The 21,706-nt window shown below is 39.5% G+C and overlaps 1 protein-coding gene across 1 annotated transcript in view; it reads right to left on the bottom strand.

Moving 5' to 3' along the window:
* Positions 1-21,706, bottom strand: part of LOC134813932 (uncharacterized) — a 67,687-nt gene that overhangs the window by 23,413 nt on the left and 22,568 nt on the right. The window lies entirely within an intron of this gene.

Genomic DNA, 21,706 nt, shown 5'->3' with positions numbered 1-21,706 from the left:
TAAGACAACATTAAGACAACAAACTCAATTAAGACAACATTAAGACAACATTAAGACAACATTAAGACAACAAACTCATTTAAGACAACATTAAAACAACAAATTCTTTAAAAACAACATTAAGACAACAAACTCGTTTAAGACTACATTAATGCAAAAAAATGTTTAGAATATGTAATATACGGCCGGGATTTCATTGCCGCAGTTAAAAAGGGTAGGATTATTACACACACAGATTTTTGAAATTATCTGTTAAGATACTTTGGACTGCTAGCCACCATGGCTCACGTGACTTTAAATGACATCTGGCTCACTCAACTTTTTACGATGCATCACATGTCGAATCACCTCAGATAATAATGTAACATCTTGTTAGCGATTCTCAGATCGCAGCTTGTAATTGTACAGTTCACGTCATGACCAGATCGTGTGGTATTAATGAGGGCCGTTGTTCGTGTTCTTATGGAATGTGGTATTAATCGAACAGTTCACGTCATGACCAGATCGTGTGGTATTAATGAGGGCCGTTGTTCGTGTTCTTATGGAATGTGGTATTAATCGAACAGTTCACGTCATGACCAGATCGTGTGGTATTAATGAGGGCCGTTGTTCGTGTTCTTATGGAATGTGGTATTAATCGAACAATTCACGTCATGATTAGATCGTGTGGTATTAATGAGGCCGATGGTCGTGTTCTGCTCACGTGACAAATAGTATAAAAAGAGGCCATCAAACCAACACTTTATCTAACGATACAACATGAACTCCCTTCCCTCCTACGAAGAGTTAAGACGCGGATCACTATCATCGGAAACGGAATGTCTACAGTACTGCTTGAATATCGGAATGCTGAGACCTTTCCAAACTTGTGAAGAGTGCAACAACTTTATGACCTTGAAGAAATACCCAACGAGCAAGTACACAGACGGCTACTGCTGGCAGTGTTCAGACACTTCTTCAGACATCGACCACTTCTGCTCAGTGAGAACCGGGAGTATCCTCCACAAACGCAAGCTACCCTTCTCCGTATTCCTCCACATCATCTGGCTGTTCTGCAACCGACTGAGCGTCTGCGACGTAGCACGGATCATAACCATCAGCACCGGCTGTGTACGGTCCATCTTCTCCTCGATCCGAAATTGCATGCTTGAAGACCTGTTCGACAACGGTGCACGTAGAAAGATTGGTGGGGTCGGCTGTATAGTGGAGATTGACGAATCCAAATTCGGTAAACGAAAATATAACAGAGGTCGACGTGTAGTCGGAAAATGGGTGCTGGGTGGGTTCTGTAGGACTACTGGCGAATGCTTCTTAGTGGAGTGTACCGGCAATCGACCCGATCACAACACCCTAATCACACTCATCAAGGAGCACGTTCTACCGGGTACAACTATTCTCACCGACAAGTGGAAAGGTTATAACGCCCTGCAACACCGCGGATTTCCTCATCAAGTTGTCAACCATAGTCGAGGATTTGTGGACCCGGTCACTGGTGTTCACACCAACAGCTGCGAAGGGATGTGGTTCCACGCTAAGAACCACATGAGAAGAGGAACCGGTCGTACCCGAACGGATTCAGCAGCCATGACTGTAGCCCTGTCAGAATTTATGTGGTGTAAGCGATACGGACTGACAAGAGAGGAAAGCCTTCAACCAAGATATCCCAGCCCTATTCAGAAGAATTTTTGATTAATTTATTGCTCTGTAAATTTGTATTACCTGATAAATAATGAGACCTAATTATTTCATTTTCAGAGTTTAAGTCACAATTTCGTATTACTCTAACTCAGTTGATGAAGTAAAATATAATTTGACAAAGTAAAATATATTCGAAGAAATAGTGTTATACTGTTATACATAATTTGTTGTCTTAAACGAATTTGTTGCTTTAATGTTGCCTTAATGTTGCCTTAATGATGCCTTAATGTTGTCTTAATGTTGTCTTATCGTTTGTTGTCTTATTGGTGTTTGTTGCGTTAATGTTGTCTTAATGTTGTCTTATTGGTGTCTTAATGTTGTCTTATTTTTGTGTTAATGTGTCTTATTGGTGTCTTAATGTTGTCTTATTGTTGTCTTAATGTGTCTTAATGTTGTCTTAATGTCCCATCGGTGTTCGTTCTAGTTGCCAACAAATTATATTAATAGTCAATAGTTTATTAGGCAGAGTAGTGGTCCCGTTTTTACTTTTTGACATTCTTCATATTTTGGGGTAATTTTGCTGTTTCCAAACCACGAATGACAAATATAATTACTATGTTCATTCTGGCTCATTTATATTATTGTATAAAACATTTCGATACAAAACACTGTAATATTTAGCAATAAATCAAAAAGGAAACACAATTAAATAATAGTAATACTTAGGTTAGTGGGTGAAATTATCTGCAAGTCATAATTGCTAGCTTAATATATTTGTACAAATGTCGCATCAGTGGCGTAATCGGTTGATAGTCTTGGGCCTTTAACCCGGAGGTTGCGAGTTCGAATCCCGGTTGGGTCAAAATTTCGAAAATCGTCAATTATTTCATATGAAATCAATAGCCACACATTAAAGGCTTGTGTATACTTGTTTCTGAAAAATTGAACTCGTCACCCACCAACGTTATTACACAGTAATATAAAATTTAATGCCGTATAATACGAGCAAAGTTACACAGTTTATCTAACAAACGTAAGATGTGAGGTGAATCGTCTAATGTTTCACCCTCCCTAAATGGGAATATAACAACAGAGCAGTAAACACGTGCTCTGGATAACGCTAAGTAAAGTCGAGTCAGGTCATCCTCCTCCCTGTGCCCCACTCTGTACAGTACTATTACAGCTGGCCACTGAGCAGAATAACTAGCCCCACTGTTACACACTGCAATCTTACTACCAGTGTTACCACATCTCATATTAACACTGTCCTCAACTTGTGACATTGCCCTATTGGTGACATTAGTAGGTACTATACCTATATCAGAATAATTTAATTCATCACATAATCTATCAAGCTCATTATTAAATACATGCATAATACTAGTAACATTGAAATCATGAAACACATGTATGACAGGTAATGTACCGTGTATAAAATGTCCTTGTAATTGTATAGGTAAAATCATATCTAATACATCAGGTATTTCTGAATATAATTCTCTTAATTGTTCTCGTATTACACATAAGATGTCAGATAAATCACATGTATTTCTAAGGCTCATTGATAAACGTCCCAACTGAGTGGATGATAGTTTGTCATTTATCATTCTTAGTGTGTCAATAACTCCCTGTTTACTCAAACTCAAATGACCCTGTGCCATGTCACATGCAACCCTGACAGAGCACTCTAATAATACCAACTTGTCCATCAGCACACTACACTCCTCAGTTTCGCTGTAATATAATAACTCCTGTATATCATCGATGAAAATGTGACAGTTGGTTACATCACTGATTGTATCTGTTAACTTTTGTACATCGTCGTATGTTATCTCTACGATGATAACTTTACACTCACTCTCTGATATAGGAGTAACTAGTTCTGTGACGTCAGACATGCTGGTCTCTTGATATTCTACATCAGCATTCTTTAATGCACGCTGATAAAGTTGACAGTTGTTACCATCACCGCCCAATTTGAATAACACAACTTTATTGTCCTCATTAAGTTGTACAAGTTTTATTATTCCTCCGCAAAGTATTACACTTTTCCCCGCCCCTGCGGGTCCATTAATCCACAACAGATTCTCGCTTGATTCGAACGCTTCATATTGTTCTAGTGTCAGGTTCTCCACTTTAACGAAGTTTCTGATAACATCAGGGGCTGTTACAACTCCAGGATTCTGTACACAATTCTTCCCTTTTTTTGGTAAAAATGTAAATTTTCCTGATTTTAGCCGTTCATCAATGTTTAATATGCAGTTTGCTAAACTACATTTCGATTGATCGCAGTTTTTATCGGTAGCCCAGATAGCAAGTAACATATTTCTAACTTTCTGAAAGGCATCATGATTAATTCTTGTATCTTGAGCTATTGTTGCGTTGTTATTCCACCAAGAACCAAAACTTGATAAGTCCTCGTCTGATGAGATGTCATCGCTGGATAAGTCCTCGTCGACAATGTCCTCATGGAATATCACAGTAGATAATTCTGAATCGCTTAGCTGAAGTTTTGTATCTTCACTAGCCTGGAACTGTCCTTTAAATTGTTTACTGAAATTAGGATACGCAGTGAACTGACGGATAGTTGTGTCCTTTTCTATACATTGAATCAGAGATTCTATCTTCTTTCTCTGCTCATAGTTAGGGCAAGAATTGCTGTTTATGGGTCAATCTGTGAACAAATTCGTAACAAAGGTTTGTCTACAGGAATGTGTTGTCCATAGTCCCAGGAACCACCAAAAAAAACCGTCCAGCTGAAACTTTTGGGCAAAAATTTTTATAGTCATTTTTCTCCAGGAACCCATACGCCCCACCCCTAATATTGGTTATTCGGCTCCCGAAGGTCTTGAGATCTCCATAGGGGGTGCAAAATGACCGCAATGGCCACATTATGGCAGGCGAATGATAGTTTCAGAACGATTGGAGCTTTATTTTTCGAAATAAATGGAATTTTTCGAATTTTTTCTCAATTTTATTGAAATTTCGAAAAAAAAACACCAAATTATTTTTAACGCTTATTTCAAATCTATTTAAAAACTTATCTACAAATAACAAATACAGTTAATCTAAAATGTGTATTCTCAGTAAGTACCATGACAATTATTAATACACAGTTAATATTAATCAAAATTCGCTTGTTCTTCAGGTTCATCATGTCTAATGTTTGTGCAGTTCATACCATGGCATCGTCCACAAGCTGGCAAACAATTGAAGCCATATTTCCTACATGAACATCTGAAAGTCAAACAGGCCTGTTCCACATCGACAGAACAGTTACAACATATAAGGTTCATATGAGGAGGATAACTGAGGAGGAGGAGGAGAAGGACTGAGGAGGAGAAGAGGGATCCAGGAGGAGAACCCAGGAGGAGGAGGAGGAGGACTGAGGAGGAGGACTAGAGAGAAGGAGGACTGATGAGGAGGATGAGGAAGAGGGTGACTGGGAGAAGGACTGAGAAGGACTGTGGAGGAGAATGCGGACTGAGGAGGAGGAACCAGGAAAAGGAGGAGGAGGAGGACTGAAGAGGAGGACTGAGAAGGCGAAGGAGGACTGATGAGGAGGATGAGGATGAGGAGGAGGGTGACTGGGGGAGGACTGAGGAGGAGGGTGACTGGGGGAGGACTGAGGAATATGAGGAAGACTGAGGAGGAGGAGGAAGAGGAGAAGGACTGAGGAGGAGAAGCAGGAGGAGGAGGAACCAGGAGGATGAGGACCCTGGAGGAGGACCCAGGAAAAGGCCCCAGGAGGAGGAGGAGGACTGGGGAGAAGGAGGACTGTTGAGGACGAGGAGGAGTAAAAGAAGGACTGAGGAGGGGAGGAGGAAGAGGACTGAGGAGGATCAGGAAGACCCAGGAGGAGGACCCAGGAGGAGGAGGAGGAGGACTGAGGAGGATGACTGAGTAGGAGGAGGACTGAGGAGGAGGAGGAGGACTGAGAAGGAGGAGGACTGAGGAGGAGGAGGACTGAGGAGGAGGAGGAGGAGGAGGAGGAGGAGGAGGAGGAGGAGGAGGAGGAGGAGGAGTGAATAGGAGGAGGAGGGGGACTGGGCAGGACTGAGGAGGAGGAGGACTGAGGAAAAGGATGAGGAGGAGGACTGAGAAGGAGAACTGAGCTGAGGAGGAGGACTGAGGACTGAGGAGGAAGAGGAGGAGGATGAAGAGGAGGTGGACCTAAGAGGAGGAGGTCCCAGGAGGAGGACCCAGGAGGAGGACTCAGGAGGAGGAGGAGGATGACTGAGGAGGAGGAGGAGGAGGAGGAGGAGGAGGAGGAGGAGGAGGAGGAGGAGGAGGGGAAGAGGAGGAGGAGGAGGAGGAGGAGGAGGAGGAGGAGGAAGCATCTAAATATTATTTCCATTTTTGTTATTTTGTTGTCCGTTTTTGTCCGTTTTTGTCCCCCCAGGAGGAGGAGGAGGAGAAGGATGACTGAGGAGGACTGAGAAGGAGGAGGACTGAGGAGTACTGAGGAGGATCGCTGAGGAGGATCGCGGAGGAGGATGGCTGAGGAGGATGGCTGAGGAGGATGACTGAGGAGGATGACTGAGAGGGAGGAGGAGGAGGAGGAGAAAGAGGACCCAGGAGGAAGACTCAGGAGAAAAAGGAGGAGGAGGACTCAGAAGGAGGAATGAGGAGGACTCAGAAGGAGGAATGAGGAGGACTCAGAAGGAGGAATGAGAAGGAGGAGAACTGAGGAGGAGGAGGAGGAGGACTGAATAGGAGGAGGAGGGGGACTGGGGGAGGACTGAGGATGAGGAGGACTGACGAGAAGGATGAGGAGGAGAACTGAGGAGAAGGACTGAGGACTGAGGAGGAAGAGGAGGAGGATGAAGAGGAGGAGGAGGACCCAGGAGGAGGAGGACTGAGGAGGATGATGAGGACTGCAGAGGAGGAGGACTGAGGAGGATGGCTGAGGAGGATGACTGAGAGGGAGGGGGAGGAGGAGGAGGACTCAGGAGGAGGACTCAGGAGGACTGAGAAGGAGGAGGACTGAGGAGAACTGAGGAGGATGAGGAGGAGGACTGAATAGAAGGAGGAGGAGGGGGACTGAGGGGAGGACTGAGGAGGAGGACTGAAGAGGACTGAGGAGAAGGATGAGGACTGAGGAGGAGGACTGAGGAGAAGGACTGAGGACTGAGGAGGAAGAGGAGGAGGATGAAGAGGAGGAGGATGAAGAGGAGGAGGAGGAGGACTCAGGAGGAGGACCCAGGAGGAGGACTCAGGAGGAGGAGGAGGACTGAGGAGGATGACTGAGGCGGTGGAAGAGGAGGAGGAGGAGGAAGAGGAGGAAGCATCTAAATGTTATTTCAATTTTTGTTATTTTTTGTCCGTTTTTGTCCGTTTTTGACCGTTTTTGTCCGCTTTATTTTTTGTCCGTTTTGAAAATATGGCTGCCAAACGGACAAAAACGGACAAAAAAACATGATCCCCCCCCCCCCCCCCCCCCCCCCCCCCCCCTTTAGAAGCAGAGTTATTTTCTCTGATAGATCCTGAATAGATTTAGTCTTAAAGTTAACACCTATATTTTCGTTCACACATTTGTTGATGTAACCTTCCAAGTCTACTAGTTCCTCGTCGTAAACTTCTTCCTCTATAATGAAACAACAAAGAGCGGCGTCGATCAGAAAGTGGGCTCTCAACGCTTTATAGTAAGATCCTCCATCCGATATATGCGTGACGTCTCCAGGATACACGAGTTTGATGAGCTCCTCTAAACCCGAGTCTGCCATTATATAGCCTATGCAGCCAAGAAAACTCGTGAGAGTGTGGAAGCCCCCAACCCTGACCACAATAGGCATCCCAGTTTCCAGTACTATTCGGGTGGCTTATTCCACAATGGCAAATCGAATGTGATTATTATCGGCTCACTGTAGGATAACTTAAGACATTCAACCAGAGTAGCATGTACCGTCGAATAGCTGTCTGGGGGTTGGTCAATAATCTGTTGTTTGTTAGTTAACCTTGATATTTGTTAATTGAAGTTATTTCCCGAGTAAGATTTGAAATAAGCGTTAAAAATAATTTGGTGTATTTTTTTCGAAATTTCAATAAAATTGAGAAAAATTTCGAAAAATTCCATTTATTTCGAAAAATAAAGCCCCAATCGTTCTGAAACTATCATTCGCCTGCAATAATGTGGCCATTGCGGTCATTTTGCACCCCCTATGGAGATCTCAAGACCTTCGGGAGCCGAATAACCAATATTAGGGGTGGGGCGTATGGGTTCCTGGAGAAAAATGACTATAAAAATTTTTGCCCAAAAGTTTCAGCTGGACGGTTTTTTTTGGTGGTTCCTGGGACTATGGACAACACATTCCAGTAGACAAACCTTTGTTACGAATTTGTTCACAGAAAAATCAACTCTTGCCCTAACTATCAACTGATTTTGAGAACGTACCAAATAATACCTTGAAGTGTTTTTCCTTGTCGACCGCATTATAAATGTGAGGCATGTTCTTAACTTCGATTATAATAATGCAGTCTGGACATAAAATTAAAAAATCACATTCTCCTTCCTTATTCAAAAAATTCTTGCACCCTTTGCACGTCTTTTTGTTCCACAAATGACTCTGATCACACAAACGGTATTGGTGGTGCGTGAATTCAAAGTTATGGAGAACGACGATCTTATTGTCCGGAAATTTCTCTAAAGCCCTATACACCATGACTTCAGCCTCATAATCAGACTGACGTTGTCGTTCGTCTCTGAAGTCACTACTCTCCGGGTACCTGTCTATATACGTCTGATCTGGAGCTCTCGGCAGCATAATGGGTCGTTTGTCATCAGGGGTGCAGAACTTGAGAAATATTTCTTTTCCGTTCTTTACATAGTTGTCCATTGTTCAGTAAATTTAGATATTCTGAGATAAATGAAACTATTATAAGTAATCATAATTTGTAAATGAGATGAGGCACCAGGTTTTCAGGATAAAGTACGAGTTTGATTTTGATCTTGACGACCCCAACGTTAATGTGGCTCTTGCTATGTGTTGGTTCCGCCGAATTAATTATTATGTAATCAAGTTTATTTTTCTCGTTAGTTGTCATCCGGCCAAACATTAAGCAACTTATATTGCAGTACCATTTATCAATTAGTATATCAAAATATGTCATTGTAATTCTGCATGGCTGAAATGTAACGCTTGATAATATAATAATTAATTGAATTTTCAAATGAAAAATAAAAAAATTAAGGGGAGTTGTGAGGGGTGGACTGGGGAGTACATACTTTAATATTGAGGATGAATGTTGATCTTCAGTACGAAAATATCAGAAACGCAGCTTAATCAGTTATCTCTGACCGGAATCTGGTACCTAAAATGTATAATATCCTGTCATATTAATTATTATTATCAATATTATCAATTATTGCGAGCAATGTAGATCATTTTTTAATAAGATTGGACTACTGATGTGCGGGGTGGAATATTTTAAATTATTGTTTAGGATGGAGAATGAGGAGCCGTATAATAGGGATGACTATTAGTCTAAATTCAAGACTTATATTGGAATATCAACTTCAAGATCTTGTAAAACAGCCAAGTGCTAGTAAACATACATATTCTTACCTTGATATCCAAAAACGATGTTGTTCTATTTCTAATTTAGAAAGAAATTGGAATACGCTGCTTGATCGCTGACCTGAGTATAGTACCTAAAATATAACATCTTGTTACTCACGGAGCACTGATACAAGCACTGATATGATTATGAGCAGGTTAATCATTTTGTGATTGAATATCATGCAATACAAATGCGAACATTAAATAACAGTTTTAACGAAATATGAGAATAACTCGTGTAATACAATTTTGAAAATAATACAGAAAGGTTTTAAAAATGCCAACGATGATAAAGAGTTGTAAATCAAAGAATTAACCTGAAGTGTGCACTATGTACTAGGTTCCTCTCGAGAGTTAGCAGTGATTACACAGGTAGGAAGTAGATTGAATATCTCAGTACTGAAGCGTGTCTTCAAACTATATCATATACTAGTGTAACACTGTACCCGTATATGATAAGGGTAGTTTAAAAAGGGTAGGAGTAATTACCCGCTGAGTCAAAACCCGCATTAGGTGACCCAATAGTTTCTTAAACAATAATTTCATAATCAGTTACTGGGCCGCGCTCAGCCTGTCATTCCGCCAAATCTTTATGTTAATGAACATAATAGCCTGGGGTCCTCAGGTAAATAATCAGTTATTTCTTGTGGATAATTAAGTCATTATTAGCCATGAGGCACCACATTCCATGATCATAAGGTCTGAACACCGACTATTACACCTCATCACTTCTTGTATCACGTTGCGACCCCCACGGTCGTTTCACTTTATCGTCCTGACGATACAGGGGGAGCCGCGCACTTCGTGCGCGGCTTACTGGGCGGCGCTCAGCCTGTCATTCCGCCGAATCTTTATTTACTATGTTTATTTTTTATGTTTATGAACATGATAGCCTGGGGTCCCCAGGTAAGCGCGGTGGGTCATACAACATACAACGTATGACAAATCACTCCCGTGACCCGTCTTCGCTTTCCATTTTTATTTAAATCGTTATAGAAATTAACCCTTGTTGACTCCGCACCACACCCGCCTATTATATCTGAAAACACGCATAACCAATAACATTGTCGTATGAACTCTCTCTCTCTCTCTCTCTCTCTCTCTCTCTCTCTCTCTCTCTCTCTCTCTCTCTCTCTCTCTCTCTCTCTCTCTCTCTCTCTCTCTCTCTCTCTCTCTCTCTCTCTCTCTCTCTCTCTCTCTCTCCTCTTCTTCACAATCATGAGATCAATGTTTCCCTCTTACAAAAGCTTTTCCAACTCCCTCCCCCTAGTCTGCGTCATAACATGTGAAAAGTCCCAATCTCTCCATTTAACAGAACACAATTGACTTTTATGTAGTTTGTGACCCTGCCCCCTTCTCAGCGATGACATCAAGTTAAAGATTAATAACCATAAGGGTAGGCTCTATAGCTCTGGGTTGAGAGCTCTTAATCTACATAATGCACTAGACTACCTAAAATTATACGCTCACCATTTTAACACAACACAAGCATGAGTCCTGGCTGTGACTCTTGATGTTAGTAACAAGGTTATGCTGATGTGGGGATTGTTGTGGAACTCTCCCGAGCCCAGCTAATGGGCGCTTAACCCCCCCCCCCCCCCCCCGACTTACCCCATCCTGAGATAGTCGATTGAATCAATGGCCGGCAGGATCCCTACTTTTATAACACAACCCCGCTACATATACTAACACGTTAAAGGACCATTAACTGAAAAATATGTAGTCTCCAATTTGCTAAGATTTAAATCAGCTGTGTCAAACTGGTAAAGAATCGTATCGCCGAAAGAACCAACTCTCTATCGTACGGTGTAACGCGTGTTATTGCATTAATATGCTGTGCCTCGTGACGTCATAAAGTCCCCTCATTGCGCGCTGCATAGCTTACATATAAAAATAACACGGTTAATACTGACCAATTTTTAAATTTGCACCTGAGCCGCTGCCAACGATATAATGGATTTACCCTGTCACTAGGGTAATGAGAAGTGCGATAATGCCCCCGTTATTATCTACCCAATTCCCACATAATATATTTGTTGTTTGTTTTTTTTTGTTTATAGAACCCTCCCCATTCTTGTATCGGAAAATGACTGAACGCAGTCCTGAGTGTGAATACGGGTGGTACCTACAAATGTGTTCCCATCATTCTATAGTTATACTTGTATATTATCTACCAGCATACTTGGAATCTTGCCTCTTGGTGTACTCGCTCTAAACCTGATGTTCAAATTGTCGTGTTCTTGCTATGATCTGTCTCACACTCACTAGGACCCTAAACACCCCATTTCAACACTATAAAATGCCAGTCCACCCTTTTTTTCTTAAGATCAAAACTAGTTGGTTATAATATCATAATACAAGAACGGAAGTCTTGGTAGAAAACTAGGTTTTTTGAGTTTAGGGGTGTCTACGCTCAATAAACGTAGCCTAATTCTTTAGTAAAACCAAGTCTTGTTTTTTGTACCCTCGTTACCTACGGTTATATTACTCAATCCATGCTTAACTAGTCACAGCTGGAATTAGAAGTTAATTCAAAAACTTTCAAATATTTCGCTCATATCAAACAGCCACTCTGAACCTCTTTTTAATACACACTGAGCACTGATAACCCTTGGTTTCGCCAACAGAATAATCGACAATGTCAATATATGTTACAGTACACAGCTCACTTGTTCTTAGCCTGTCCACTTCCACCTGTGATGAGCAGTGCAAGAGGATCAGAGCGATAAATGACAATCCCATACGGCAATAAAACAATCCAGAATGCGGAGTCTAAAGATGCACTACCCTACACACAGGCACTGGCTTTAATCGGTATCTAAGCACTCAACTATAGCACAAAGAACACCTGGCAAGGACGGTGAACTGTGGATGGAATAACACTAAAAGATATCTACTGTGTTAGTATTAATCGAGTTTAACCCGAATATGAAACTAACCAGTTCAAATGGAACTTGCCGCTGATGAAGGAACTGCAGTGAATGCGATATTTCCAGATGAGAAAGACTCTGAAAAATGTGCCAGATTCCCAGCTCACATGATTATACGATGTACCCCCTGTGATCATCCCTTTCCTCCGAAGACCGAACGTAAATACGTGATGTGTCAAACTAACAGATATTTAGTCCCAGTGGAATAACGTCGGTGGCCGAAATCGCTATTTTCGGCAAAAAAGGTTACTATTCTTCGATATTGGTATATTCTCGTATGAGAGATGTTTTAAAAATCAATAATACCTAGAACTAAAAAGGTGAATCATCCAGAATAAAAAATTATCTGATTGTCCATTGGAATTATATGCGTAATGCATAAATTACCAAAAATATGCAATAAATACACAATTTATATTTTATTTTTATAATTATTTCAGCCCGCTGCTCACTTGGCTATGTACAAGAACTGGCGCAGTTACCATGGAACCTCCACTGCCAGTAATGAATGTACCAGTGTTACTTTCAGCTGCCCGAGAAGTCACCTTAAACGTAGGAGAAGGACTGTTACTTGTTGAAGATGTCCTTCTCTCTCGTGTGGTACCACCTTCGTGTAATATACTAGGTCCATTTTTGATATTTTCTTTAATTGGAAGTTTGATTTTTTTCTCTTTATCTCACTGTTTGCATCTTATATTTAGCATAAAATATTTGATAATACCTGAGAACTATTCACACGGAACCTATGGGACGTGGTTAGGGTGAATTGTTCAATATAATATCCTTTAAACTTACTAACTACTTAGTTTTACTTTCAGTAAATATCAACTGAATTAGATTCAATTCATACTAAACTAATTTCCCATGTAAACATCCCGATGTGAGATAAGATAATGCAAGGAAAAGAGAACAAGGAGATAATTCCGAAGCTGTTTTCAAAATTAAGTCTGTTACATTAAGTTATCACTAACTTAAGTATTCAATTGTTTGTGGCTGAAGATTCTGCAAGCTAACAACAGGTAGTCATTAATAACTAATTGGACATCGTTTTGTTCTTGCACAGGAAGAAAAATAACCAACTCTTAATTCAAAATTTACACGTCATATATGATCAGGTTAAGTTAAGCTGAGAAGGAAGACACTCAAAAACACTCAGAAAGACCCTCAGAAAGACACTCAGAAAGCCACTGATCGTTGAAAAGGAGCAATGAGATGAGCTTAGGCACTGGCAAAGTCAATCTCTTCAGAAACTAGCAATAGCAAGGGCTTTGTGAAAAAACCTAATAACAAATTGACAAAGATTTTAATTATAGCGAAAATTGAATAAAATTTTTTATTGAAATTTTTTCTTGGATGATTACAAGACTTTGTTAAACTTGGCTATTGAAATTAGTTAGTTCTTTTAATACAATTATTTCGAAAGTTCTGTAACGTAATCGCAAACCATTTTTATAATTTTGAATATTAATTTGGTTTAACTTTAAAAAGAAATTGTTCCTGTTTTTCAAATTCCTGTGTCTCAAATTTATTGCTGCAGGTAACGGATTCTGATTCTGATGAGAAAAAAAATTATATTGACATGTGACAGCTATTTGGATTATATGGGTCAATGCTGGAAGCTATTGTCAATTCTAGCTGCCTCAAATGTCACCTCAGAATCCCGATCTATTAATTCATAGATAAAACCACACAAAATATTTCAGAATAAATGTCACCTAACTAAGAGCATTGGAACACACTATATTAAACTATAATTATAGTTACATATTTTAGTTTTTCCTCCTTTTCTTCTCATAATGGTATTTTGTAATATATAGTAAGTGTTGATCCGGCTACTATTTGTTATTTTATGTAATACGAACTCCCGCTAAGTTCCTTAAATTATTTCCTAAGATTTTGACTGATAACAACCAAAGCTGAAGCAAGTCTCAAACTGTATTCTTACTAAGAGTAGAAAGCAAGCAATTCTATATCAAATTTCTTGTGACGTAAACCTAATTGCAGTCTTATTTTCATCCTGGACAATGTTCTTTGCATTTCAAACCTGAAGCTAAAAACTAAAATTAAACTTGCAAAATGGGTTTCTCAATGCTTTCATGGATCATTTTCTAGGGGTGTATTGTACCGCATCCGAGTCTATTCTGTGAGCCAATCTTGGACCAAAGCCAACTTTCAAAACAGGACTATTAGCCCTAAACCGTCTACTGTCTTTAACGGATTCATACAGTGACAGTGAGCAGAAAACGCTTTGCCAGTCAATTGTAGCCTGTGTTTAATTGTCCATAGATTCTAAAGTATAAAAGATACAGCCATTTCCGACCACAGGTCTTGAAAATAATTGTTTACACTTTAGTTTACATTTATAAACAAATTATTTGACGTCATGAACACCCCTTGATGACGTCATCAAGTTAACCGTTTTTAAAACTTGATTTTTGACAAAGTAATAACTTTTTAAAATGATTTTACACCATTAAAAAGTAATTGTATTCAAAATCTGAGGAAATTTTCATCTTAGATAATTGTTCAAGCATTCTGAAAATCTACCGGAAAGTTTTTCTAGCTTGCTCCTTCATAAAGATATTCGTCATTGAAGTTTGTGCTTTTTTGAAGAATTATTTTATAAAAACGTCAATTTTGCGATTTAGTATTCTCTGGTGTTGGGCCATGCCTTGGGTTGTGGAGCTCAGTTCTGCTTCCTATAGGTATAAATTGTGCATTAGGCTAGTTTTAAAGTTAACAAGAATTGCGCCGGTTAGCGGACGCTAGATTTCCATCGACCGTAGGCATTACCTTTTGTCGATCGTTTAAATTTATGTTTGCAAAAATAATTAATAATGTTTCTTCATTCTACATTATTGGCCCCTACGAGGTAGGAAGTGGAAAGGTTGCCTTTATCATGTTTGCGTGTGAATATAAAAATAAAGCTTCTAATGTATGCCGTCAGTCGCGCAGAGAATATTTTAAATAGTGTTTGAAAAGCCGCGCGGCATGATGGTGTCCGACTAAAATCGTCTGAGGCGCAGGAGTTGTTTCGCGTTGGATAAAAACTCTTCACGTGTTTTGAGTTGGGGTGTGGTGGTGGTTGTTAGTGTTGACATGCACAGACAAATGATGTGGTGGTGGTTGTTAGTGTTGACATGCACAGAGAAATGATGTGGTGGTGGTTGTTAGTGTTGACAAACACTTCCAAATGATGTGGTGGTGGTTGTTAGTGTTGACAAACACTCCCAAATGATGTGGTGGTGGTCATTTTTAATGCTAATGTGCACTTCATATTTTACAATAACCACAATCGTATCGATTATAAGTAACCAAAAGACAAGTTAGATACGGGAAACATACCAGATGAGTATCAAAACGATTACGACACTGGGGAGAACTACTCATTATGAAGGATGTAGCTTAAACAAAAGGCAGATGTCGGAGATTTTAATTTCATGTTTTTGTGAATGTAAGATAGACAGAAACAATGTATTAGGATATATAGCTGTTCTCGTGTGAATGTTTCAAGTAAACTTTTCAGAATATATGTTACAACTTACAGTCGTGATATAAATATAAATGTTTGGGTAATTATCTGCTTGTGGGAAAAGTAGGCTTCCATGACCTATTATTAGTACAGCCCCAAATATATTATATATATGCCTGTAGTAGGTTTGAATGTTGCGTTCGTTGAATTTTAGTTGAGGCTAGTGTGTAATAGTACAACGTATGGTGCGGTGTTTGACACTGTTTATGATGATGAAAGTATGAAATGAAAGGTTAGTGTGAGTAGTCAATATCCAGTTTCAGATGGTTTTGGTGAGCTAAGTAGTAATGAGGATGCTACCCCCTGATGATGTAGAAGATGTAGATGTAAGCTTGTGGATTAATTTGTAGTTGTTTGAATCCCCTAATCGTTAGTTGTTGGAGAAGTAGACTGTGTTGTGTTGCCTGAAGTAGAGTGATGATTAAAAATGCTTCCCTGGAGAGTTATGGGCAAAAAACCGTTTTGGTCACGTGACAGGCTAGTAAAACGTGAATTCGATTATTTCGGGCTCGGGTTAGGGTTAGGGTTGTGGTTAAGATTATGGATAGCTTCGGGGTTATGGTTAGGGTTAGGGTTGGGATTAGAGTTTATGTAAAACCGTTTTGTACGGCTGCAAAACCAAAAAAACCAAAGTCACGTGAAATTTTTGGGCGAGCGATTTAGTAAGAGCCTAAGGGATAAACGCTTTGCCAGTCAATTGTAGCCTGTGTTTAATTGTCCATAGATTCTAAAGTATAAAAGATACAGCCATTTCCGACCACAGGTCTTGAAAATAATTGTTTACACTTTAGTTTACATTTATAAACAAATTATTTGACGTCATGAACACCCCTTGATGACGTCATCAAGTTAACCGTTTTTAAAACTTGATTTTTGACAAAGTAATAACTTTTTAAAATGATTTTACACCATTAAAAAGTAATTGTATTCAAAATCTGAGGAAATTTTCATCTTAGATAATTGTTCAAGCATTCTGAAAATCTACCGGAAAGTTTTTCTAGCTTGCTCCTTCATAAAGATATTCGTCATTGAAGTTTGTGCTTTTTTGAAGAATTATTTTATAAAAACGTCAATTTTGCGATTTAGTATTCTCTGGTGTTGGGCCATGCCTTGGGTTGTGGAGCTCAGTTCTGCTTCCTATAGGTATAAATTGTGCATTAGGCTAGTTTTAAAGTTAACAAGAATTGCGCCGGTTAGCGGACGCTAGATTTCCATCGACCGTAGGCATTACCTTTTGTCGATCGTTTAAATTTATGTTTGCAAAAATAATTAATAATGTTTCTTCATTCTACATTATTGGCCCCTACGAGGTAGGAAGTGGAAAGGTTGCCTTTATCATGTTTGCGTGTGAATATAAAAATAAAGCTTCTAATGTATGCCGTCAGTCGCGCAGAGAATATTTTAAATAGTGTTTGAAAAGCCGCGCGGCATGATGGTGTCTGACTAAAATCGTCTGAGGCGCAGGAGTTGTTTCGCGTTGGATAAAAACTCTTCACGTGTTTTGAGTTGGGGTGTGGGTGGCACAGGTGCTAGGGTCGCGTGATCGTACAATTATAGAAGGAAACGTTATATTGTCTCCCCTTCTTTTGCAACAGTCATGACGTAGCAGGCCATCTTTAAGTTAATAAACTGTACCAATACAAATGGTTTTATTTGGTAAGACTCAGTGGTATTGTAAAATTGACATACTTGTACGGGGCATGGTTTGTAAGATTATGTTATCATAAATATTTCATACATTCGCTGTAAACGTTCTTTAATGTTTAATTTGAGCAACAATGAAACAACTAATTGAAGAAATAAATTTTAAGTAATATTGAACAGAACATGAACTATTAATGAAAACCATTAGACAGATCAAATGACAAGAAACTACTTTTATCATTTAAAAAAGTTGTATATTCTTAATTCTTCTTGACATCTCAATTATATTGGTCATGGGAACCTAGATTTCTTTATTGAATCTATTCGGACAGATAAACCCTTAACCCCGCAGTAAGTTTACTGAAACATTCAGTCGATTGTATTACTATAAATATCCAGATCCTCACGGGAGGTTGCACTGGGCGGTTTGGAATGAATACGGGGTAGTCGAAGTTAAGCAGTATGCACTTTTGTTTAAGCTTAGTCTTTAATGATAAACAGATTCAGTGGATATCGATATACATTTGAAGACTTATATTAGTCGAATTGTAGGTTACAATGCCGTTCCTAACTTGTCATGGTTAAATAAATTGATACGAGGATGGATACGTGTAATTGTAGAATGAGGAGTTGTTGGTTTTCGCATCAGATTACGTCAGCGGTAGGAAAATAATTCCTGTTGAAAGTCTGCTGATTGGGATCCCTCTTTAACGTTTGCAATTTTAGTTCTGATATGCACAAACAAATGATGTGGTGGTGGTTGTTATTGTTGACAAACACAGACAAATGATGTGGTGGTGGTTGTTAGTGTTGACATGCACAGACAAATGATGTGGTGGTGGTTGTTAGTGTTGACATGCACAGACAAATGATGTGGTGGTGGTTGTTAGTGTTGACATGCACAGACAAATGATGTGGTGGTTGTTGTTAGTGTTGATAAACACAGACAAATGATGTGGTGGTGGTTGTTAGTGTTGACATGCACAGACAAATGATGTGGTGGTGGTTGTTAGTGTTGACATGCACAGACAAATGATGTGGTGGTGGTTGTTAGTGTTGACATGCACAGACAAATGATGTGGTGGTGGTTGTTAGTGTTGACATGCACAGACAAATGATGTGGTGGTGGTTGTTAGTGTTGACATGCACAGAGAAATGATGTGGTGGTGGTTGTTAGTGTTGACAAACACTTCCAAATGATGTGGTGGTGGTTGTTAGTGTTGACAAACACTTCCAAATGATGTGGTGGTGGTCATTTTTAATGCTAATGTGCACTTCATATTTTACAATAACCACAATCGTATCGATTATAAGTAACCAAAAGACAAGTTAGATACGGGAAACATACCAGATGAGTATCAAAACGATTACGACACTGGGGAGAACTACTCATTATGAAGGATGTAGCTTAAACAAAAGGCAGATGTCGGAGATTTTAATTTCATGTTTTTGTGAATGTAAGATAGACAGAAACAATGTATTAGGATATATAGCTGTTCTCGTGTGAATGTTTCAAGTAAACTTTTCAGAATATATGTTACAACTTACAGTCGTGATATAAATATAAATGTTTGGGTAATTATCTGCTTGTGGGAAAAGTAGGCTTCCATGACCTATTATTAGTACAGCCCCAAATATATTATATATATGCCTGTAGTAGGTTTGAATGTTGCGTTCGTTGAATTTTAGTTGAGGCTAGTGTGTAATAGTACAACGTATGGTGCGGTGTTTGACACTGTTTATGATGATGAAAGTATGAAATGAAAGGTTAGTGTGAGTAGTCAATATCCAGTTTCAGATGGTTTTGGTGAGCTAAGTAGTAATGAGGATGCTACCCCCTGATGATGTAGAAGATGTAGATGTAAGCTTGTGGATTAATTTGTAGTTGTTTGAATCCCCTAATCGTTAGTTGTTGGAGAAGTAGACTGTGTTGTGTTGCCTGAAGTAGAGTGATGATTAAAAATTAGTGTAGTAGGGTGTAAGGACATTAAAGGTTTGGCCCTGTTCTGCAGTAATTGTTTAAGAAAGAGCATTTAATGGAATGATTAAGTAAACGAACCGGCACATTAAAGAAGCCCCCAGGTTCAGCATTTTTTGATATGTTACATGTCGATATCTGTAGAGTGTTGCTAGCCAATGTATAAGGTAGAGAGCTAACTGCTAGCGATAAGGAATAGATATTGCCGAAGATGATGTCAGAGTGTACCGAGCAGAACATCGTGTCCCAAGTGCAAGCTGTAAAATATATTAAGCAACAAAATAGCTGCTGAAATTAAATATCGTCATAGAGCTGTGTTCAAAAAGTTAATGGAGGTTTTTGTTCAATCACGTAAGAAATTGTTATTCAGACATCAGCAAACATGAGAAAGTTGGGAATCCGGGGCACAAAACAAAAGCTGAGTATGCACTATTATGGAAGTCCCTGTTATTCATTTATTGTAGCAGACGAGTTTAATGTAAGTAATGAAATTAGGTCATACTTACCTGAACTCACCTGAACTTACCTATATGTGGAGAGTTAGCCAATAGAAGTCTTACACGATCTCCATTGTTTCCGGATTACACGAGTTGTGCCCACGGGTAGCACAATCGGACGTCCTCCACCTGCATCCTTATAATACATCTAATCTACAGTGATTAATACAAATATATAAATAACGGTGAAAGATATGTAAATATGAATGTTAGTAGAACGAATAATATGGATGGCAGCAAATTAAACATTATGCTCTTGTCAAAAAGTGAACCAAGATAGCAGTAGAGTCAATCGTCCGTGGCAGTCTACCCCGTACGTAGACAGTGTCCTAGATTTCAGGCATCAGGATACACTGAAACAGTGCAGAGCTGATTACGACCAGGGTCCTCGCGGATACCCCGTCTCGGAGGTCGAGCCAATGCCCTGTGTTCGGTAATTGTGTCTACTGGTATAGCCTTCATACTTTCGCTACTAACAGTCACTGTAACCCTATCACTCGGAAGGCCCCACATCTCCTACATGGACGCACGGCCGGGAGCCCATGTAGGGACAAAATGTCTAACACTACCTTGGTTCACTTTTATCAGCAAATGTTAAATTTGGTGATATTATTCCGGTCCTACGTATAAGTTGATATATTATAAATTATAAAGTAAGCATAAATTAAATGCAAGAAATTCCTTCATATCCCTAAAAATGTTGAAAAACATCATGGTCAGCATAGCCTGGCGGACTAGACATCTCAAAACCTGAGGTTTACCTGCGAAAACCATACCATTGAAATAATATATCGTCCTGGAGCTGTCTTGTCAGAATTAGTTTAGGCCTATTTTGGATCATTTACAAAGTACGAAAAATTATGCAACTTTATAAATTAAATAGAAAGACGTATTTATAATATAGTACCTTCGAGCTGTAAATGAGGCATAAGGCCAAGTAGACGTTTTTGTGATAAAACTATACCGGGTCTATTGAGGTATTAAGCATTTCAAGGATTTCTCTGTACTATTAGCCATCCCAATATTTACTATCAAGCTTTCAAAACAGAAACGAAGCAGGAATTGAAATTCCCCTTTTATCAAATTCAATTTCTGAAAGCCAAAGAAATGTCTATATTAAGGGACAGTACAGATTGAGAAAGAACGAAATAGTAGATTTCGAGAACTGTTCCGTGAAGACCCCTGCACGTAATATAATAGAACGAATAATATAGATGGCAGCAAATTAAACATTATGCTCTTGTCAAAAAGTGAACCAAGATAGCAGTAGAGCCAATCGTCCGTGGCAGTCTACCCCGTACGTAGACAGTGTCCTAGATTTCAGGCATCAGGATACACTGAAACAGTGCAGAGCTGATTACGACCAGGGTCCTCGCGGATACCCCGTCTCGGAGGTCGAGCCAATGCCCTGTGTTCGGTAATTGTGTCTACTGATATAGCCTTCATACTTTCGCTACTAACAGTCACTGTAACCCTATCACTCTGAAGGCCCCACATCTCCTACATGGACGCACGGCCGGGAGCCCATGTAGGGACAAAATGTCTAACACTACCTTGGTTCACTTTTATCAGCAAATGTTAAATTCGGTGATATTAGTACGGTCACCTCTGGGAGAAGTTTCTGAGAGAAGTTTCAATCAAGTTAATACATGCGCAAAGACTATAAGTTGATATATGTGAAACGATATTATGATAAGTAAAGTAGTGTAAAAAACCACTTTAATTTCCACAGAAAATTTTAAAAGAGAAGTTAAAACTCATGTTGAGCATGATGTTTTGTTGGGATGGTCATTTCTAAAGCTACAGTGTACCAGTGAACACCATGACCATCATCCGTATTTACTATAAATATAGTAGGAGAAAGGACTTGTGAGCTTGATTTAAACTTCTCCCTTAAAGGTGAATGATGCGGGCCTTGAAACTAGATT

This window comes from Bolinopsis microptera, chromosome 4, assembly GCF_026151205.1.
Source record: "Bolinopsis microptera isolate Bmic1 chromosome 4, MBARI_Bmic_1.0, whole genome shotgun sequence".
Taxonomy (NCBI): Eukaryota; Metazoa; Ctenophora; class Tentaculata; order Lobata; family Bolinopsidae; genus Bolinopsis; species Bolinopsis microptera.
Note: the sequence above shows the minus strand (reverse complement) of the source record. Positions and strands in the feature narration are given on the sequence as shown.